The sequence below is a fragment of the Lepidochelys olivacea genome, assembly GCF_965140295.1.
Source record: "Lepidochelys olivacea isolate rLepOli2 genome assembly, chromosome: 7".
NCBI lineage: Eukaryota > Metazoa > Chordata > Testudines > Cheloniidae > Lepidochelys > Lepidochelys olivacea.
Window position 1 is genome coordinate 73,338,964 of NC_140417.1, and position 22,334 is coordinate 73,361,297.

Consider the following 22,334-nt stretch of genomic DNA (forward strand, 5'->3'; position numbering starts at 1 on the left):
GCTAGCACATCAGACTCATTAAATACCCCAACAGGCACAAGCATGAAATGCAAACAACATGACAGCCACTTCAGTAAATAAAATTAGCATGCTCCATTCTGAGAGGAAAAGGAAGAAAACTATCAGCAAGAGATAGAAACAACATGCAGTAAGTGCAAAGTAGTAAGGAAAAGCCCTTGGTTACTAGGAAAAGAATTAGTGTAGCTAGACAGTTGACAATGCTTAGATAGAGTCGTGCTTGTCACTTCTACCTGAGAGTAGCTCTGCAGATGTCCTCTGGTACTCTTGTGGCTCTCCTGTTGCTCCAGCTGCAGATTTATCTGATCCCTGCATCCCCAGTGACTAGTCAACTCAGGCCAAAAGGGGGGGGAGCTTGCTTAAGGTGGATCTCTTAAAGCCACAGTGCCACATTTCTTTTAAAATATTTTTAGAGTTTGCTTTAAACTTGGTTAGTTTCTACCTTTTGGCCACATACTGGCCAACATTCAGAATCTACAGTTTGGGGTGGGGGAACTGGAACACATATTTCACTCCATTTCATTGGGAGAACTTTTTGGGGAACAAAACAAATATTTAACCCTAAAATAAATAGGGACAGTTGAATAGTCAGCAGGTGCTGATCATGTTACCCTTAGACCCAAACTGCAACTTTTATTCATGTGAGTAGCCACACTGGCTTAAATGTAACGACTCACATGAGTAAGAATTGTCATGTGTGGTCGCTGAATAGACATATACCTGCAACAGTGGTTGCTTCCAGCTGATGAAATAAAATGTACCAACTCTATGAAACTTCTGTGAGTTTGAGATTCAGGGGAAAAGGGGAGGTACAAGCAGAAGGCATTCTCTCCCACATGCAGAAATGGAGCAGGACTGACACTCCAACAGTTTTGGCTGAGAGGAAAATGCATGCCAGCTGTAAGCAAACATGTATCCTATGTACACAATCCAATTATTAAATTAACTTTAATTTTCATTGTTAATCTTATTGACGGCATCCTTCAATTTCCACTAAGATTTTTGAGTGTGTCATTCTCAGAGATCTTTGTCAGAGGAAAGTTATAACAATTTTGGCATCACCACTTGAATGATTAGGAACATGTTAAGTGAGATTTTCAGAAGAGCTCAGCATTGGCCTGATTTTGTTCCCACTGAAGTCAATAGAAAATTTTAACTTTAATGGGAGCAGAGGGAGGCCATTTTTGAGTGCTTTTGAAAATTCCACTGTTTTAGTTTAGATTTGCTTCTCTTTTTTTGAGGGACAAGAAATAAAATAAAAATAGATCCAAATTTTTGCACATCTGTCAAATGAACCTATATTTGGAGTTCAAGAAGGTTCGGTTAACGTTAACCCATTTCTTTTGTGTGCCACCAAGCTTCCCAACACTGGCCAAGAGAAGAAGTGAAAATAGTCTGGGCAAGATTAGATCCTCATTTGCACCCATGCCATTCCAATTCCATTTCCTTCAGTAGGATTGCGTGGGAGTAATGAGGACAGAATCTGACCCTTCATTTGGGTCTGATCCTGACAACTGTATGAGTTGCACATAACCCTGGTGCTCTGCACTGGCTTCAACTGCAGTGGTATACTGGTGCCAAATCTTTAAAGTCCTCAGTTGGTGGAGCTCTCTCTTGCTCTGTGTGATCCACCAAAGCAGTTGTAACCACAGGAACGTAATGGCTGATGAAGCAGAGGATGAAACTGTCAGCAGCCAGACATTCTCACTGGCAGACCCTTTGCAATGAGTGTATTAAAGATTAAATGTAGGATCCCAAATATAAAATTCTACAACAGACTTTTAGCAACATGCAGTTCTGTGGCAGAGGTCATTGGTCACTCTGCAAGGACAGGTGGCTGCAAATTTGCCCCGGTAGCCAGTCTTGAGGTAGACGTTTTTGAGAAGTGGTTGGACTGTCTTACCCATCTGAATATTCTTTACCCATAACTCATCTCTGAGACTGTAGAAAATGCTCACGTGTATATGTTTTGGATGGCTCATGGGATTAGTTTAATGGCATAGGAGTCTTTCAGTTCTTGCTCACTGATTCAACTAAAGACAAGTTGAAAAATTCTAAAATATGTTAAATGACTTGGTCCACTTCCTAGTGGTCAGGTGTTTGGATCACAAATTGCATCAGCTGGCAGCCTAAAAGAACAAGGACTGAATGGGCAGCACTGATAGTGATCTAGACTCACTCTCAGCGGTGATCAGGTATCAGGTACAGTGGCAGAGAAGCACAAGTGAAACTTGCACTGCCTATACTTTGCACATACTATACCAGTTCTAATAAATGAAGCATTTCAGTCTCCAATGCTATCAATTGAATGCAATGCTTATTCTGAAATGTGACCAGTTTTTAGAAAGGACAGAAAAGCTTGGCTTTTACTATGTGATCATGTACAGTGCTTAGCACTTTAACAACAACATTGATTCCTAGTATCTTCTACCCAGTGCTAAGTGCAGAAGTATAAGGTTCAATGATCTGCTCTTCCCTTTGTGAATGATGAATAAACTGACTCAAACCAACCTGTAATCTTCACTTCCCTATTGATTAAAGAATGCAAGGAATTTCTTTAAAAACAGGACCACAGAAGTGCCCAATACAAAGGCTGGCTCAAAGGTGATATGGCATAGTTATTGAATAATGCCAAACTGACCCATAAAAGAAGGAATCTAATATTTTAGAGTTTTACAAGTGATTTTATTTTGCAAAACAAGTCAAAGTGAAACTCAGAGGATATTCAGATTTGCTGTAAATGAGATGAAGAACTCCAGGACATCTACATTAATTACTTTATACATTTTTACCATAGGATTTCATCAGTTTTACCAACAATCTTTGCTCAGCATACACTTTTTTAAAAGGTGCATTTGTAATATTACCCATATGACAACTTAGCTGTTATACAGAAATCAAGTAAAACATTATTACCTACTGACTTCTGCCTTAGAGTTTTCCTCACAAATGAAAAACGAGGAAGTCAAATATTGTAGTCTCCATTGGAAATCTCTGTCAATTCACTGAGCTGCACCATTCACATAACATCCTAAGACCTGGTATGACAAAACACCATTATTTAAGTGCAAGTCAAGGTGGAGTCTCAGTGGAAATGAACCCAAGCACAGAAGTGCAGTTTACAACCCAAACTCCCCCTGGGTTCAGGCCAGTCTCTAAATGTCAGTGTGTTGTCTACAAAATAAATTCTGATGCTCCAATTGCAGATGTAAACAGAAAACAGGAATTCACTGAAGTTTAAATTAGATATCCAGCTTCCCCAATAAATAGAGGCAGTAAATAATCAGTGGCATACGTCTGCCATCTATGCAGTGACAGGCATTGTCCATCCCTTTCATTTCATCTCTCTCTAGAGACCTTTCAATTCTCACATCATAGTTCATGGCTGATTAATCTGTACATTTATCTTTATTAAGACAAAGACTGATTCATGTGTGTCAGGATAGGGGAAAGAAACATCTAAATTTTTACCTTTTCCAGAAATCAGTACCCATAATAATATAAATTATATTTAGCATTTTCATAACTAATTAAGCCTTACAATACCTCTGTGAGATAAACAATAGTATGCCTGTTTATAGATGAGGAAACTTGGACAGAGAGGTGAAGTGATCTGCCCAAGGTCGCAGAGAGAGTCAGTGTCAGAGCTGGGATTAGAACTTTTTATCTATTTTGGGCCTCATAATCTTTAATGTATCTATCCTCAGATGAGGTAGGCAAATACTATTATTCCCATTTTATAGATAGGGAACTGGAGCACAGAAAGACTAAGTGACTTTTTTAAGGACACCAAGAAGTCTGTGGTGGAGGAAGGAACTGAACCAGAAGCGCCCATGTCTGAGATTAGCACCCTACCCTGTGGATCATCCTTCCTTTCTAGAGCATGTTTCCTATCTGGAAATTTCTGGCTTTAACAACTGCCCTCATCCCACTAGATTACACCCCAAAAGCCATAAGAAAATTCTCTGGTGTCCTGTTGTCTCACAAGTGCTATCTCAGTGCAGGAAAGTAACCAAACATATATGCACAAATATTAATAGACAGACATCTGTAGTTTTAACAAGGGATAGTTTGGTGGCCTCCGTGCAATGACTTGGACTCAGCCTGGCTCTCTGTACACAGGAGCACTTACCAAGCAAACCACATCACAACTGGCACTAATTGCCCCTCCCCCTCTTGTTGACAGACTCAGCAGGGAGGTGAATGACTGAATGGCCTGAAGTGTAAACTATCCTCTAGTTCCAAGAGGTCGGCCCTGAGCTGTTTCAGAGTAGCAGCCTGTCAAGGTTCCTCCCCCACTCTGAACTCTAGGGTACAGATGTGGGGACCTGCATGAAAAACCTCCTAAGCTTATCTTTACCAGCTTAGGTCAAAACTTCCCCAAGGTACAAAATATTACGCCCGTTATCCTTGGACTGGCCGCTACCATCACCAAACTAATACTGGTTACTGGGGAAGAGCTGTTTGGACGCGTCCTTCCCCCCAAAATACTTCCCAAAACCTTGCACCCCACTTCCTAGACAAGGTTTGGTAAAAAGCCTCACCAATTTGCCTAGGTGACTACAGACCCAGACCCTTGGATCTTAAGAACAATGAACAATCCTCCCAACACTTGCACCCCCCCTTTCCTGGGAAATGTTGGATAAAAAACCTCACCAATTTGCATAGGTGACCACAGACCCAAACCCTTGGATCTGAGAACAATGAAAAAGCATTCAGTTTTCTTACAAGAAGAATTTTAATAAAAAATAGAAGTAAATAGAAATAAAGAAATCCCCCCTGTAAAATCAGGATGGTAGATATCTTACAGGGTAATTAGATTCAAAAACATAGAGAACCCCTCTAGGCAAAACCTTAAGTTACAAAAAAGATACACAGACAGAAATAGTTATTCTATTCAACACAATTCTTTTCTCAGCCATTTAAAGAAATCATAATCTAACACATACCTAGCTAGATTACTTACTAAAAGTTCTAAGACTCCATTCCTGTTCTGTCCCTGGCCAAGACGACTACAGACAGACACAGACCCTTTGTTTCTCTCCCTCCTCCCAGCTTTTGAAAGTATCTTGTCTCCTCATTGGTCATTTTGGTCAGGTGCCAGCGAGGTTACCTTTAGCTTCTTAACCCTTTACAGGTGAGAGGAGCTTTCCCCTGGCCAGGAGGGATTTCAAAGGGGTTTACCCTTCCCTTTATATTTATGACACAGCCGTGTTAGTCTGTATCCGCAAAAAGAACAGGAGTACTTGTGGCACCTTAGAGACTAACAAATTTATTAGAGTATAAGCTTTCGTGGACACAAAACTGACATCAGGAATCACAACATTCAAAAACTGGTAGGAGAACACTTCAACCTCTCTGGCCACTCAGTAAAAGATTTAAGGGTGGCAATTTTGCAACAGAAAAGCTTCAAAACCAGACTCCAACGAGAAACTGCTGAGCTTGAATTGGACTGGGAGTGGCTGGGTCATTACACATATTGAATCTATTTCCCTAAAGTTAAGTATCCTCACACCTTCTTATCAACTGTCTAAATGGGCCATCTTGATTATCACTACAAAAGTTTTTTTCTCCTGCTGATAATAGCTCATCTTAACGAATTAGTATTGCAACTTCCAACTTTATATATCTCTCTTCCTACTATTTGTTCCATTCTATGCAGCCCATGAAGTGGGCTATAGTCCACGAAAGCTTATTCTCTAATAAATTTGTTAGTCTCTAAGGTGCCACAGGTACTCCTGTTCTTTTGGCCCTGAGCTGGAGGGACCAAGTATAATATAATGTTGACAGTATTGCATTACTGCTGCCCATGCCGTACCTCTTCTGTGGAGAAAGGACCTCAGACACGAGCACTTTTCATGAACACTAAAATCATGTGATCATTAAAAACAATACCCAAGGCTTTTTAAAACATGCATTACAAACTGGATGTGACCTCTATATAATACCTTAAAGGACCATAACACTCAGCACATTGAAGGCTCATCTATACAGAGTGCGGCATGTGGCAAGTCAAGTGTGAATCTACAGTGCACTAGCTTAAACAGCTGTATATCAAAGCACACAATGGAACTTTAACTGTGTGGCAGCACGATCCATGAGACCACTTAGTGCACTGCAAGCTAGTGTGCTGTAGATTTATACCCCCGCTTGCCACACACTAAGTCTCTGTATAGACAGGCCCTTACTTTAAGAATCCAGAGCTGAGAAATATTTTGCTCTTTCACCAGTGCGATAATCTGCAGAAAACATTTTCCAGGGATGGGAAGAATTACCCAGACTTTTCCAAGAATTTTGGATCTCTTATTTTAGATGTGACACATAAACTGCCTTTCTCACAGTGCCTGCAAAGTAACACTTTTGGTATGCGATAGTCAGGGATGGAGATAATGATTTAAAAATAATAATGGCAAACTCTGGAAAATGGCCGCTGCCATGTGCTACCTCTCATTGGATATTTGTAGGATAGCATCCTGTCCCTCTCCCTCTTATTGCCACCAGATGGGCCAATAACTGCAAGTCTGTTATATTTTGATTAATTTTACTATTAAATAGGGCAGGGGACAGATTTTCATGATTAGACCAAAATATATGCCTGACAATTTAGATCTAATACAGCTGTGGTCTTAATGTGCCTCATCAACCAGAATTGAGCAGAGAATATATACAAGGTAACATTTAGCACCCAGCATCAGTTAGAAGACTCTAGCAGAGACGTTCAGTGAGTAAGGTGCTTTCAGGATAAGACTGAGCCACTTAATGATGATTCAGCCTAATTCTCTGACTCTCCTCATCACTTGGACGGATTCTTTCATTCTGTTTTTATTATACCTACTGTGCTGTGGCAGAGGACAGAAATTAACCTACCATCAACTAGCTACAGTGCAATAGACAGAAATAGAGCTGGATGGATCACAGCTTTTTTGGTTTGCTAGTAATTCTGAAAAAATCACTTTGTGTCAAACCAAAAATGATATTTTTCAAAGTTTTCAGTAAAAGTAAAAAAAAAAAAAAAAAAAGTTTCAGGGCCAACAAAATGTTGCATTTAAATTCTGAGGTTTCTTAATGTCTTACATTTTTTAATAAACGTAAGGAAATTTTGAAACAAAAAGTTGTTTTTAATTGAAAAATCAGATGGGTCTAGTTTTTAAAAATTGTGTAAACCAAACATTTTTTGATTTTTTAAAAAGTTTTTTTTCGACCAAAACAATTGAGTAAAAATTGACACACATTAATTTCAGTCACTGAATCTGCATTTTTGTTGAAAAAATTTCAGTCTAAAAACTTCACCCAGTTCTAGACAAAGGGCTAATCTCACCATCACTTCAGTGGAGTTATATTATACACCAGGGATGAATCTGTAAGCACTGTGAGCCAATCTTCCCTACCCTCTTTGTATTCTTTAGCTTTGGCATATGACTATACAGTACTGGGAACAATTTTTAGCTGTGGTTCAAATCTTTATAGTTCATATAGGCTCCTCAGCTCTAGCTATGGGAATTTAAGCCTCAGAATGTGGCACTGAATTAAACCCAAGGGCAATCCAACAGTTTGAGATAGAGCTGCCTGAACAATTTATAGATAGAGGAGATGTGTTGTAATAAATCCTTTTGGAACGGTTCCTGGATGCTTACGGCTAGATTAAAGGTCACAGTACAGTGTACAGGCAGACTGTCACAATCTAGCATGAGCCCTAATGAACATGCTGCAAACTGATTTTTATGAACAATATGACAAATCAAACTGAAATAATTCACAGAGGTTTGAAATAATGGTGACATGACACTGATTTGTCAAAGAAGGGCTAATAGAAATGTGAGTGTATGATAGGACTTGCTGATTGTGCCCACTTCAGTTAATGTTGCAGAACAGTTTCCATTGTTAACCATTTTCACGGCTTCATCACTTTCTAAAACCTTTATCTTTGGTACTGAAATTTTCCATGATATGTCTCTGCCTGCTGCTGATTTCTATTATAATTTGGCAAAAATCTTCCATTTTTCATTCATTTAAAGACTAGAAGGGACCATTGTGATCAGCTAGTCTGACCTCCTACATAATACAAGCCATTGGATTTCACTCAGTAATTCCTGCATTTAGCCCAATAACTTGTCCATAAACTATAGTATATCTATTAGAAAGGCACCCAGTCTTGATTTTAAACCTTCAGTGACATACAATCCGTCACATTTCATGATAAACTGCTTCAACTAGAGTGTTTAGTTATGAGAAAGAGCAAAATAATAAGAAAACGCCAAGCAACCAATTTTCACCAATATAAAAACTAAATTATTAATTCTTCCCAAGTCAAAAAACAGCAGAACCTTCAAACTTTAAATGTCACACATGCATAGTCCCTGACCTATATATGCTCACAGAAGTTGGGGCTGGGGGGGGGGGGGTAATGGTTTTGAAATATGAAATTATGAACTTTGAAAGCATGCCATGGCAACATGTAGTAAGAAACAGAATTAACTTTCAAGCAAAAGTGTGTACTGTGAAACACGCGTACATGGTATTTAACTGCCTATTCAACTGAGCTGATCTAAACATACAAGTATGTGGTAAAGAATGAGTGCAGGCCAGTAGCCTAGCGTCCTAAAATCTGCTCCCAAGTTTGTACAGTATTTTCCAAACATTATCCAATTATGTCTCACGTAACTCCCGTCTACTACATAGCTATCATTAGCTCCATTTTACATATGGGGAGACCATGGTGGATAAAAATTAATGTAAAAAAAAATTAAAAATCAGATTTATTTAAATCATTTTTTTAAATTTAAATTAAAGACATTTTTCTTTTTAAAAATAAGCCAATTAAATTTGAAATTATGAAAACCTGTGTTAAGGTCTAAATTTTTATAATCTATTAAAATAATTTAAATTAAATACCAAAATAAAATAAAATAATTAAGCAGTACATGTTTGCTGCAAAACTTTTAAAGAAAGTTAAACCACTGGACTGGTGTCAATCACTCGCTTAGCACCTGGAACCAAAGATTGTTTAAGTGCTAAAGCAGCTTTTGATGGCAGTAGTCTCTTCTGCCAGTGCAGAAAGAATATTTCTTCATTTCTGTTTATTCAACTAGTTCAGTTCAATGTCTAGTTCATTTAAAGTTAAGAAACTAATTGGGAGTTGGAAAAGAAGGAAAGCTTCTTTTCCTTTTTAATTCTATGAATAAAAAGTAGGTCTGAGAGGATGAGATCTACCAGTTCTAAAACCCTGAAGGGCGTGGTGATCAGAAACAATCACGTCAATTCAGTGACTACATAAAATAGTTCCTTTGCTTTGCAGTTAGTTTTAAATGCAAAACTGTGTTTGATCTTTTTTTTCCTTATGTTTTAAGGTAGTTTTATTTAACAAATGAAACATTATTAATTTATGTTTTAGTGCTTTTTTAATTGAATTCCAATTTCCATTCATACATTGCATGACCCAAATCATAAATAAAAAATTAATCTAGCAAATAAGAAATGTATCATGAACCATTTTCTAACATAATACAAAATCTAAAAACTAAGAACGTGAATATTAAAGCTACATAACTGCTTAAATAAATACATAAATATGTTATATCTTCCTAGTTAGCAAAAATATGTTTCAAATAGAGTGTAAAAACTATACTTAAGTTTCAGAGTAACAGCCGTGTTAGTCTATTCGCAAAAAGAAAAGGAGTACTTGTGGCACCTTAGAGACTAACCAATTTATTTGAGCAGGAGCTTTCGTGAGCTACAGCTCACTTCATCGGATGCATACTGTGGAAACTGCAGAAGACATTATATACACAGAGACCATGAAACAATACCTCCCCCCACCCCACTCTCCTGCTGGTAATAGCTTATCTGAAGTGATCATCAAGTTGGGCTATTTCCAGCACAAATCCAGGTTTTCTCACCCTCCCCCCGCCCCAAACTCACTCTCCTGCTGGCAATAGCTCATCCAAACTGACCACTCTCCTTACAATGTGCATGGTAATCAAGGTGGGCCATTTCCAGCATAAATCCAAGTTTAACCAGAAAGTCGGGGGGGGGGGGGGGGTAGAAAAAAACAAGGGGAAATAGGCTACCTTGCATAATGACTTAGCCACTCCCAGTCTCTATTTAAGCCTAAATTAATAGTATCCAATTTGCAAATGAATTCCAATTCAGCAGTTTCTCGCTGGAGTCTGGATTTGAAGTTTTTTTGTTGTAAGATAGCGACCTTCATGTCTGTGATTGCGTGACCAGAGAGATTGAAGTGTTCTCCGACTGGTTTATGAATGTTATAATTCTTGACATCTGATTTGTGTCCATTTATTCTTTTACGTAGAGACTGTCCAGTTTGACCAATGTACATGGCAGAGGGGCATTGCTGGCACATGATGGCATATATCACATTGGTGGATGTGCAGGTGAACGAGCCTCTGATAGTGTGGCTGATGTTATTAGGCCCTTTGATGGTGTCCCCTGAATAGATATGTGGGCACAGTTGGCAACAGGTTTTGTTGCAAGGATAGGTTCCTGGGTTAGTGGTTCTGTTATGTGGTATGTGGTTGTTGGTGAGTATTTGCTTCAGGTTGGGGGGCTGTCTGTAGGCAAGGACTGGCCTGTCTCCCAAGATTTGTGAGAGTGTTGGGTCATCCTTCAGGATAGGTTGTAGATCCTTAACAATGCGTTGGAGGGGTTTTAGTTGGGGGCTGAAGGTGATGGCTAGTGGCGTTCTGTTATTTTCTTTGTTAGGCCTGTCCTGTAGTAGGTGACTTCTGGGAACTCTTCTGGCTCTATCAGTCTGTTTCTTCACTTCCGCAGGTGGGTATTGTAGTTGTAAGAATGCTTGATAGAGATCTTGTAGGTGTTTGTCTATGTCTGAGGGGTTGGAGCAAATGCGGTTGTATCGCAGAGCTTGGCTGTAGATGATGGATCGTGTGGTGTGGTCACGGTGAAAGCTGGAGGCATGTAGGTAGGAATAGCGGTCAGTAGGTTTCCGGTATAGGGTGGTGTTTATGTGACCATTGTTTATTAGCACTGTAGTGTCCAGGAAGTGGATTTCTTGTGTGGACTGGACCAGGCTGAGGTTGATGGTGGGATGGAAATTGTTGAAATCATGGTGGAATTCCTCAAGGGCTTCTTTTCCATGGGTCCAGATGATGAAGATGTCATCAATATAGCGCAAATAGAGTAGGGGCGTTAGGGGACGAGAGCTGAGGAAGCGTTGTTCTAAGTCAGCCATAAAAATGTTGGCATACTGTGGGGCCATGCGAGTACCCATAGCAGTGCCGCTGATCTGAAGGTATACATTGTCCCCAAATGTAAAATAGGATTTAAAATTGGATGGGCTATTACCAGCAGGAGAGTGAGTTTGTGTGGGGGGGGCGGAGGGTGAGAAAACCTGGATTTGTGCTGGAAATGGCCCAACTTGATGATCACTTTAGATAAGCTATTACCAGCAGGAGAGTGGGCTGGGAGGAGGTATTGTTTCATGGTCTCTGTGTATATAATGTCTTCTGCAGTTTCCACAGTATGCATCCGATGAAGTGAGCTGTAGCGCACGAAAGCTCATGCTCAAATAAATTGGTTAGTCTCTCAGGTGCCACAAGTACTCCTTTTCTTTATACTTAAGTTGCAAATCAATATGTTTTAATGGTTACCAACCAACAAGACTAAACTTTTCATTAGGTAAATAACTAAAAAGTACAAATGCAAAACAAGATTAAAATCAATTATTTAAATCAAGATTTCATGCTTGCTGCTTTAAATCAAGATTAAAATCAGTTATTTAAATTGTTTTTTATTTAAATCAGACAACTCTGGGGGAAATTGAGGCTAGGAGTTGAGTAACTAATCCATTATGGCAATGTGCCTCCTAGGTAAGATGTGGACTTTTGAGTCAGCATGTTAATCCTGGATGAGATGCTAACATACTGTGTAACTGGGCATATCGCTTATCCTTTCTATGCCATGGAACAAAAGCAAAATCCCAGCTCAAAACCCAATCTCAATTTTAGGATATTCAAAATCTGGTCCAAGTTTTGTGGCTCAGCCCCATCACTATATAAAAGGGAGAAAAAAAATCCTATAGCTCAGGTGAGACAAACTTAAGTGACTAAAACCTCTGGCCCATCAAATACAGGAACCATACAATTTTCTCCAGCCCTTGACGCCTAAAATATTGACATCTTTAACACTTCAGTTAGCTTTGTTCTTCCAAGTAGTAAACTTTTCCAATTCAAAAGGTACACAGAAACATTGTTTTTCCTTCTCTGCAGCAGAGAGGAAAGAAGATCAGCAATATATTGCTGCTTAGATGATGTAACCCTTCTGCCCATCAGAGTTGGCAGCAACAAGGGCCGGGTTCAGTATCTAGGGGTTCCATTCCAATAACACAATGCAAAACTGGCTTGAGCCCCCACCCAGTGACCTGGGACAATTATATACCACCCCCGCTGGGCGCCTCTAAGAGGCAATACCTCCCCTCTCGCAAGCACAGAGTCTGAGTGTAGCAAAAGTCTTTTAATAACAGAGAGAAACAATGTGTCATTATGTTGGGGAAACACCACTAAAAGGATTTATAACACAACCCCATGAGCAAAAAACCCACCCCAAGCAAATTGGGCTGTGTCCTTTCCATTTGGTTCTTGAGTCCAGGAACCCAAAAGTCACCCGAAGTCCCAAAAGTCTATGTCCCTGGTCAGTGCAGCCCCAGAGTTCGAAAGTTTATTTGCAGAATTTTACCTCCCAACCTGGGTAGAGATTGGAGGTTAAGGGACACCTTACGTGGTCCGAAGCAGATTGCCCCACCTCTCCGTGGGGCTCTGCTCCACTCCACTCCACCAGCTGTCCCATGAATCACTCTGCTCTGCCAGCCACCCCGCAAACTGCTCGGCTCCACCAGCCACTCTGCTCTGCCAGCCGTCCCATGAGCCGCTCCAGCTGTCCCGCAATATATCTTCAGGGCCCCCCCCCCGCCACTACTTACCACAACACTCAGTGATTTCAGCTCTTAGTAATTTTAGCTCTTTTATGATTTCAGTTTGTAGTAGCGGAGCCGCAGTGCTGGTGCACCACTGGCCCAAAGTGAATTCAGCTCAGCAGCCTGTAACTGGACTCCTAATGGAATCAAAATTAGCTCTGATATTCCACAGTGGAGAGAGGAGATGTAATTGACATGTAGGACCCTCACCAGGAAACCCATACCCACCCCCAACCTCTCTCAATTCACTGAGTTTTGGAACCCATGTCCCTTGCCTAGCGAGTGCTACTTAGTTGATGGCGAGTCCCTCCATCATAACAAAAGGCCAAGTACAGTTCCACTGTCCTTGATTCACATAATCAGGATAATAACAATTTATTCTTCCTGCCCCAATAACAGAGAAACTGGGGATCCCACAGCAGCCAAAGTGACCATTTGGGCAGCTATGGGCTCATGCTAGGCAAATGAGATCAGCCCCTGAAGTTCTTTTCCACAACTTGCCACAACTCACCACCAGATGTCAGGGTGGAGCTCATCCTGACTCTGCTTACATTGAGAAATGTATAAATCACATAAGAGCAAACAGGAATTAACAAATTGCCTGTGTAATTTGCACTTCACAATGTTTTTGTGCGGAGAGCGGAATAAAGGACAAAGTGAAAGGAACACCATGTTAGGAAAAGTCTCTCAACTGCCTCAGTTCTATCACAGTAGCTAAAAGAAAGTAACGTGAATTTATTACACAGGTTTACTGGAGGCTTCAATAATACAAGCTTTTGCAGGGCTTTCTAAGGGAAGAGGGTGCCCAGTACCCACAGTGGCTGGTAGCAGGACCAGTGCCTGCTAAACATGGGGGTGGGTACTCACTATGCAGCAGATGAGGAAATCTTTTGCAGTCTGCAGCGGTTGGGTGGTCTTGACTGCCAGGACCTGGTTCCCCGCCTGTCTCGCTCCCCGCTGTGTAGGGGAAGTAAGCAGTGCTGTGGTGAAGGGTCATGGTGAAGGGTCGGGAGCAGAAGGCTACACCCGTAAGTTCTGGCCCCCTGTCAGACACAGACCCCTCCTTGCCCTGACCCATCAGCATAGCCCCATCCACTTCCCCTATGCAGACTCTGTCTGGCAGGGGAAGCAGATGGGGCTCTGTGCATTGGGGCCATGCAGAACGGCCAGGGACTGGAGTCAGGAGGGGCTTTTATTTGACAGGGGCATCAATACTCACAGCGCGCAGAGTCCCTGCCAGCCTCCTCAGCAGAGGAGGGTAACTGCCAGTTAGTAACTGTGCCAGTAGGGGAGCAAGACATGTAGGGAGCCTGGTCTCAGCAGCTGAGAGCGCCTTCTCAGAGAACTGACCACTTCCTCTCCTAGACAGAGCCCCCTATTAATCCCGGCCCCTCATCGCATTCCCATCAGGGCCTCGTGCCCCCTCCCAGTAACCTCACAGTGGCCACCCACCACAACCCACCCAATTTGGGAGACTTTATTCTACAGCCATCCATTACACAGGCTCAGTAAGATTATCGGTTCTCATAAGAGTCCTGGTCAGAATTCCTCATCCTAAATTAATGGAGGAGCAAATGGCGGTGGGAGATGAGAAACAACATAGCTCAGAAAGGGCTTAGTCCTGCTCCCATTCAAGTCAATGGGAAACCTCCCATGGACTCGAATGCTGCAAGATGTAGCCCCTAGTGAATGCAACCTCCCAATCAAAAGGCAGTTTTACTTCTGGTGCTCACATGTCCTCCCAAAGTCCATCTCCCCCTGCAGCTGGTGCACTGCGGCCACTGCTGACCGGCATGACCTATTGTGCAAGGCTTTGAGGAGACACGTGCAGAGAAAGGGAGAAGAGGGTGATATTTAGATAAATCCCTCCCCACTTGGTTTCTTGTTAAATTAAAAGTGTGGGTGCCAAAAGCTAAAGCATGGGCGGGGGGTCTCACCTCCTTGGAGCTCAGGGAGAAACTTAAAGGCAGAGACCTACCATCTGGCACAGAGCCAGTGGTGCTCTCTCCCCCAGCTTGCCAGCAGCCTGTCTGGTTTTTCCCCTCTCTCCTCTTCTCTGTCTTTGCTCCTGAGGGCCGCAGAAAGGGGATGGAACCCTCACTTGGGGATTCCCAGCTCTGGGCTCAGCCTCCAGGGGGCCCTATCCCAAGATGGCTACCAGAGGCCTATGACAGCCCCTTGGCTTGCAGCAGGCTTGGAGTCAGGGGTGGGACAGAAGGAACCAGAAACCCCCACTGGGGCCAATTAGGGAGCTTGAAGTGGACAGGCAGTCGGCTACACCAATGACAAGTAAGTGCTGCACAGCCCCCACATGTTAACAGGAGAGGGGACAGCTGATCCTGGCTGAAAGGGAAGCAAATTTGAAGGGAAAAAAACAAACAAAAACCCTAGGAGAGGCAGAGTGTAACTCAGGGAGTTCCTGCTAATGCCCCTCTCTCCAGGGAGTTTTTGCACTATTCTGTGACTTCAGCTGTATGGATTAGGCAGCTCCATCACCATAGTGACTAGCATCCTGAGAAAAAGAGCCTTTTTTTGGAAGCTGAGAGAGACACAACACAGCTCAGGGAGTCCCTACTGAATTCCCCCGAAGTGGGCATTTGCATGGCTCTGAGACTGTAACTGCACGGATCAGCAGCTCCAGCACTGCTGCAACCAGCATCTACAAGTAGAGAGAGCTGACCTGGTGCTGACTGCTGAGAGCAAGGAGCATTTGAGACCAGGGAAACCAGTTACCGTGCTTGGGTTTGGGAGAGGACTCTGCCCCATCAAAGAGAGAAGAAAAAGTATGGTGACTTTTGTTTAAACTGGCCATAGTGCTGCAACCCTCCATCTCAGGAAATGCAAATTCAGCTGTATCATTTACTTTGGGAAGATGCTAGGGAGGGAGCTGAGATTTGGACGAGTTTGTGAATGTGAGGAGGTAGGAAATTCAGCTTATTTATAAATATTTATTAATTGTAAATTAACCTTAACCCCTTCCTTCCTCCAATCCTATTTTCCTGTTGCCAATAAAAGCAACCCCACTGCAACCTTGTTATCCTATTGTTTTTTGGAGTGGTACTGCTTTGTTGGTGGTTTTTACTTTATTGTCCTCTGTACTGACTTTAACTTTCTTGCCAGTAGTAGTGTTATCATTGACTTTCTCAAGGGACAATGGCCCTGTGTATTTTGTACACTGAGGAGTCACTTTAGTGGAACCAACTGCTAAGCTAGAACCCAGGATCAAACCCACGTGAAGAGGGGAAAAAAGCGTTCCAAATACTGGTGATACCAAACACGTGGGAGAGAAAAAGGGTGGAGGAGAGTTTAGCTACAACTTGCGGGAGGGAGTGCAGGAGAAAACTTTCCAGCTGAGTGCAGGTGAAGCTACGGCCTCCAAAGATATAGGGATGTTAGTGGATTTGCCGCCTCTTCAGGAAGACTGCTTACGATTTTTCTTCAGAGGGGATGAATTGAGATAGATCACAGTGAGACCTGATATAACAACCAACTGCCTTCTGTGCCATCACCCAGCAGAAAAGCAGCAGCTTCAGCTTTGGAGGGATGCTTTCTCTGTAGGGGGTGGACTGGCCACACTAAGGGATGATGCCAAGTGGGATATTTTAACTCCTGTCATGGCTTCAGTAGGTGCCTCTGTGCAAATGACATACCCTGGCCTTCTACACGCGTGGAAAGTGTTTTGTTCTGGTAGAAGGATCTGGGAGAAATCAAGAAGTAAAGTGGTAACTCTGAAATCCTTTGCTGATAACAGAATATAACAGGAAAGGGAAGAGAGACAGATTTCTGTACATATTGCTATATGTTTTCATATGCTTCTTCAGAACTCCCTTCTGGTTTGCAGTCATTGTGTCATGGTGCAGTATTAGTGTCCAAAATTGTATTGTTCCCCTTTCCTTTACCTCTTTACAGTCACCCTTTAAAGTGACAGATGTAAGTGCAAGTAGAATTAAAATGGGTGTAATTTACTGAAATGGAGTTTGTAATGTGAGTGCCTTCAATACATGAGATCGTTTTTCCATGTTTTTTATTTTTTTTTAATTCCTCCAATAGAAATGAATGGGCCCTACAGTGCTCTAAGGGAAGATTTTTTTTGTAATTAACTCTTCCTAAAATTTATTTCTCATCTGCCTGTACATCATAATCCAGGGCCTAAAAGACCAGTGACTCTCTTTTTCTGGGGAGTGGGTTTCGAAGGGGAAATCTACACAATGAATATCACATTACACTTCATTGTGTCCCAGGCAGCAACTTAACCACAACCACAACGGTGCATACAACCACAACGGTGCTGCTTCTTTCTCAGCTCACGGGAAGGTTTATTTTTTATCTAGTGATTCAGGAACATCAGCTCACTGGAGGGGATGTATCTATAGATTCTCAAAATGCTGCTATATACTCCCGTAGCCCAAACACTTCAGCCGTAGACAACAGCGAAGAGTTAATATTTTATAAAAGCATTTTAAGGATGATTTCAAACCTGGCTTCCCTTTATTTATATGCAAAAAAAGGCATCCAAGTATGATCACATGCAGGGGAAATTGATTGTATTCCTCAAACTTAAAAGCAGTTAAAACAAACAATTATTTTTAAATGGTTGTAGGTCACCTTTTAAAAAAAAAAGGCAAATCAAGACCCCTTGATTTATCTGTAATATACACAAAATATAGGCCAATTCAGTGGGAAAATATTACTTGAAAATAGTGAGATGCATCCTCCCATGTGAAGGGCTATACTTTATGTATCACCCTCTATGTAAGTAATATGGGTTTCATACTAATACTTGGCACTTGTATAGTCTGCTTCTGGGAAGTAGGTCTATAATGTGCAAGGCAAGTGTCTTTAGCGTTATGCCCATTTAACAGAGTGGGAAACAGTAGCACACAGGTTAAAGGGCCCGGTCCAACTCCCCTTGCTTGCAGTGGGAACTGGACTGAGCCTTAATTAACTTCCTCAAAATCACACACTGTGTTGTGGACAGATCCACTTATAGAATCAAGAACCCACTCCTGTATGTTTACCACAAGACTATCTTTCCTTCTTGCAGTAGATGTTTATTACAGGCTTTCACTGAAGTGAATGCCATTGAAAACAAATACGATAGCCTTTCCTTTTTACAGTTCAGGCTTCAGCAAGAGTGCTTATGCTTTCAATATGAGCCTCTGTTTTGAACAATTTATAATTTAGGAGGTAAATAACCCATGCTCCAGTTTGTCATCAGAAATATTAGGCTAAGAATAAAATTTCACAAAATTAAAAAATTAAACCACACTGTATTGCTCTTCTTGAGCTAAGAGAACTGGAACCTTAGTCCTGTATAACCCCTCTACCTAGTTTAGTTGTAGGGCCGAATCATGCAAATATTTATGCATGTAGTTAGCTTTGTGCATATGAGAAGCCACATTGAAATCCATTGTTCTGCTCACAGGCTTATAGTTAGGCGCTTCTGCAAGCGTTCGCAGTACTGGACTTTACTTTGTTTCACAGGAATTGCTGCCACATTAGATGCATGGGCAATTTATGTTTCACCTTTTAAGGCATGTTCCTGCTTGTATGATTTGGATTGTCAGTTCTTCACTCTAAACCAGAGGTGGGCAAACTACGGCCTGTGGGCCACATCTGGCCCACGGGACCGTTTTGCCCAGTCCCTGGGCTCCCGGACCGGGAGGCTAGTTCCTGGCCCCTCCCCCGCTGTTCCCTCCTCACCTGTAGTTATGCCGCCACATGGCAGCGCTCTGGCCTGCCGCTCCTGTCGGGCAGCGTGGGGGAGCACAGCTGGCTCCAGCAGGGGTGCGAGCTCCTGCTGCTCTTAACAGCATGCTAAGGGAGTGGTGGGTTCCAGGGGGCAGTCAGGGAGCAGAGGGCGGTTGGATGGGGTGGAGGTTCTGGGGGGGCAGTCAGGGGACAGGGAACAGGGAGGGTTGGGAGTGGAGTCCTTGGGGGCCTGTCAGGGGGTGGGGGTGTGGATAGGGGTGGGGGGGCAGTCAGGGGACAGGGAGCAGAGGGGGGTTGGATAAGGGGGTGGGATCCCGGGGGCAGTTACGGGCAGGGGGTCCTGGGAAGGGGTGGTCAGGGGACAAGGAGCAGAGGGCGGTTGGATAGGGGGTGGGAGTCCTGGAGGGACTGTCAGGGGGCAGGGGTGTGGATAGGGGTCAGGGCAGTCGGGAACAGGAAGTGGGGGGGGTTGCATAGGGGGTGAGGTCCCAGGGGGCGGTCAGGGGCAGGGGTCCCAGGAGGGGACAGGAAGCGTCAGGGGGGTTGGATGGTTTGGGAGTTCTGAGGGGGGCAGTCAGGGGGTGGGGACCAGGCCGTTTGGAGAGGCACAGCCTTCCCTACCCAGCCCAGCCCTCCGTACAGTTTCGCAACCCCGATGTGGCCCTCAGGCCAAAAAGTTTGCCCACCCCTGCTCTAAACACTGAAAAATATACAGTGATTGGAACAAAATGTTTGAAACTGCCACATGACTAACCATTGCTGTAATGAAATGTCCCTTATGAAGTTATGCATGATGGATTTTGTGCTACACAATGGTGCAGCCTCAGTTACCAAACAAAAATTCACATTTTACATATCTTTTAAACTCCATCTGTTCTCTCTCTCAGAACTAGGCAGCTTTCATTTTGCACGCACAGAGTCCACAGTCAGAACTATATATTTAATGCATATAATTTTTCAGCACGGGTTCCTAATGATTTTTTACATAACTATGCATCAAGTTTACATATTTTATTAAGCAATTATATATACACATATATAGTTATTTACTGAAATCATGACACTATTGATCATCAGCCCACAAATTACATGTAGGAAAAGGCAGATTCACATAATAAAGTTTGCATGAAAAGAACCTTATCATTGTGAAACAATCCCACAACTACCAGACAATTCCAGAATGTAGGTGCAAAGAAGAGCCTGGCTTAAATTTACCCAGTGGAAGCTGGTTTTGTAAAGTAACAGGAATTTCATTTATAATTGTGAAGTTCCTGTCTTCTGCTGTGTGGGTTTGTTTCACAACATGAACTCCTCTGTTCTTCAGAAGTTTCTATGACTTGTTACGGTATTGCAAATCAATTTTTCCTTATGATAAATTTTAACAAACAAACAAAAGATCACATCCCAATCCATAACAAACAGTGGTAATAAGACACAATATCAGCTTTTACTTACATGTTAATTTTGTGTGAGATCCAGACCAAAGCAAGGAGATTGTCAAAATTAAAGATGAGTGTGAGATCACTCTGTTTGCTTAGGTTTTACAAACACATTTAGGGTCTAATTCATAACCAAGTGAAGTCAACAGGAGTCTTTCCATTAACTCAAACAGATTTTGGATCAGGCCCAAATATGCTTCACAGACAGCATTCATTTTGCATCTTTTTATCCAGTGATTACCTTGAACCTGATGCCTTCCCTTTCTGTTGTAAGTTTCTGTGTTTGTCTGATCAAAGATAGCTTATGGCCAGCCACAGCACAGGTGCCCAACCAAGGGGAGGGCATAAGAAAGCATTCCCCCTCATCCCAACCTTCTTAATTAGAGACTATTCACAGCTGCCATCTTTGTGCTTCTCCCGAGAGCGAGCACAGAAATGTTCAACACTTAATGTCTATGTGCTGTTTGCTTTAAAAACTGAAACAAAGTTTGCCGCATCTGGGGGCTGAATTTCTCTCCTCAGTCTCAACCACTGATGCACTGGCTGTGCAAGGGCAGAAAGATCCCCACAATACTGGTGCCAAAATTATAGCCAATAAGTGAGTGAGGATCTGCCACCCAACAATAATGCCAGCACATATGGCAGTTATCACGGGAGCCTCACCTGTATATACACAGTCAGGGAGCATCTACACTTGGAAGACATACGAGCCTTTCTGTAGAGGTGCACTCCTTTAAGAAGGTAGCCACCTACCTTCTTAAAGGACATAGCTCTAAGAAATTCCGCAGTGGTTCTATACTAGAACCCTTACCATTGGCAGAACTATTGGAGCTGAACCACTGAAGAAATATTTTCCTAGTGTAAACAAGGCCGGACTGTAATTCTAACACAGCATAGTGGAATCTCAGGGACAAATTCACTTCTGGAGAAACTTCATTGACTTGAATGGAATTACCAGTGATATATTTAATGCACAGTATTTACAAGAATATAGATATGCTGACATAAAGCCCTTGACTAAGAGCTTCACATAGAAATAGTAATAGAAAAATTAAGGGAATTAATACATTTCTTATTTTAGAGTTTCTTTTATATAAGCCTATTTCTAACAGAAGGCTGCTAGTACTAGGATCCCTATTACATTGAACCCTTGCTCTTGTTAAAAGACCACCACTGAGATATTTGTGGCCAGCCACCAAAATAATAATGTAACAGTTTGTTAATTACAGCAGTTGCTGCAGCTCTCATTACAGTAGTGGTTGCAAAACAGTTTCCATAATAATAATAGCTAGGTATTTTTTTAAAGGAAAGTGAGTATGTAGTCTGTGAGAGCAAGGGACTAAGAATCTGGGCTACAACTGACTACAGTGCTGGTTGTCTGCCCGTAAGCATCTTCTGAAGATGTGCAAATGCACTTCAGTCCTGACCTGCAACAGCCTCCTGCTTTTCCAGTCCTCAGGCTCTCCTTAGTGGGAACTGCCAATCATGATAAATTGTAACAGACTGCATAGTGATTTTGTGCTGTGCATGAATAGAAGAGACCATCAAACACATTTTCACTTGGGACCTAAGCCAGAATTTGAATTCAACTCTTTGGAGGTGCAAAGTCATGCATGAATTAACTCTACTCATAGCACAACCCACAGATTTCCTTGACAATAGATTGGCCTCAGAATACCTGTTACAGCACAAAAGTCCAAAGGGAATTGTTTCTGCCTCATTATAGTTCTGTTTTACATCCCAATCTCTGAAACACACACATGCACATGTGTAAAACAACAGGTCCACTTTCCAGTGGAAATCACACTGGGCAGCCAACTTTCACTGAAACACAAATCATCTCGGTCCTAACTCATTTTAATCCAGTTGGTCGTCCACTTTAAGGAAGTATAAAGAGACAGTAAAGCAAAAAGAGTGGCTGCTAAGTCAGGGATAGGGGACAAAATAAAGCCACTAAAATTAGATGAAATGTGAACTAATTATTTATTTATTACAAATGCTGGTGGGGATTACAGCATTCTTGACAGGGGAAGATAGATTAATTTAATTTACTAGTCTATGCCATGAATGATTTCCATAGTTTTGGGAGAGGTGGGGTAGCTGGACTGGATTTCATGGACACAGGACTTTACAGAAGAGATTTGAAATGCTTCACTAATGCTTCACTCTTCACTAATTAATACACACATTTCAATGTCTTTGTAAGCAGACAAGTG

At 42.1% G+C, this 22,334-nt stretch overlaps 1 protein-coding gene and 1 long non-coding RNA gene across 2 annotated transcripts in view; one reads left to right on the top strand and one right to left on the bottom strand.

The window, feature by feature from the left end:
- The window catches only part of LDB3 (LIM domain binding 3), a 184,815-nt gene extending 181,798 nt beyond the window's left edge, over nt 1–3,017 (bottom strand). The window contains exon 1 of the mRNA XM_084635588.1: nt 2,935–3,017. The gene's annotated coding sequence lies outside the window, so the exon portion shown is untranslated. The remainder of the gene's footprint in view (nt 1–2,934) is intronic.
- Nucleotides 3,018–15,782: 12,765 nt separating this feature from the next.
- LOC311524277 overlaps nt 15,783–22,334 on the top strand; it is an 82,313-nt gene continuing 75,761 nt past the window's right edge. Inside the window, exon 1 of the long non-coding RNA XR_014712516.1 lies at nt 15,783–15,887. This is a non-coding gene — a long non-coding RNA (uncharacterized lncRNA). The remainder of the gene's footprint in view (nt 15,888–22,334) is intronic.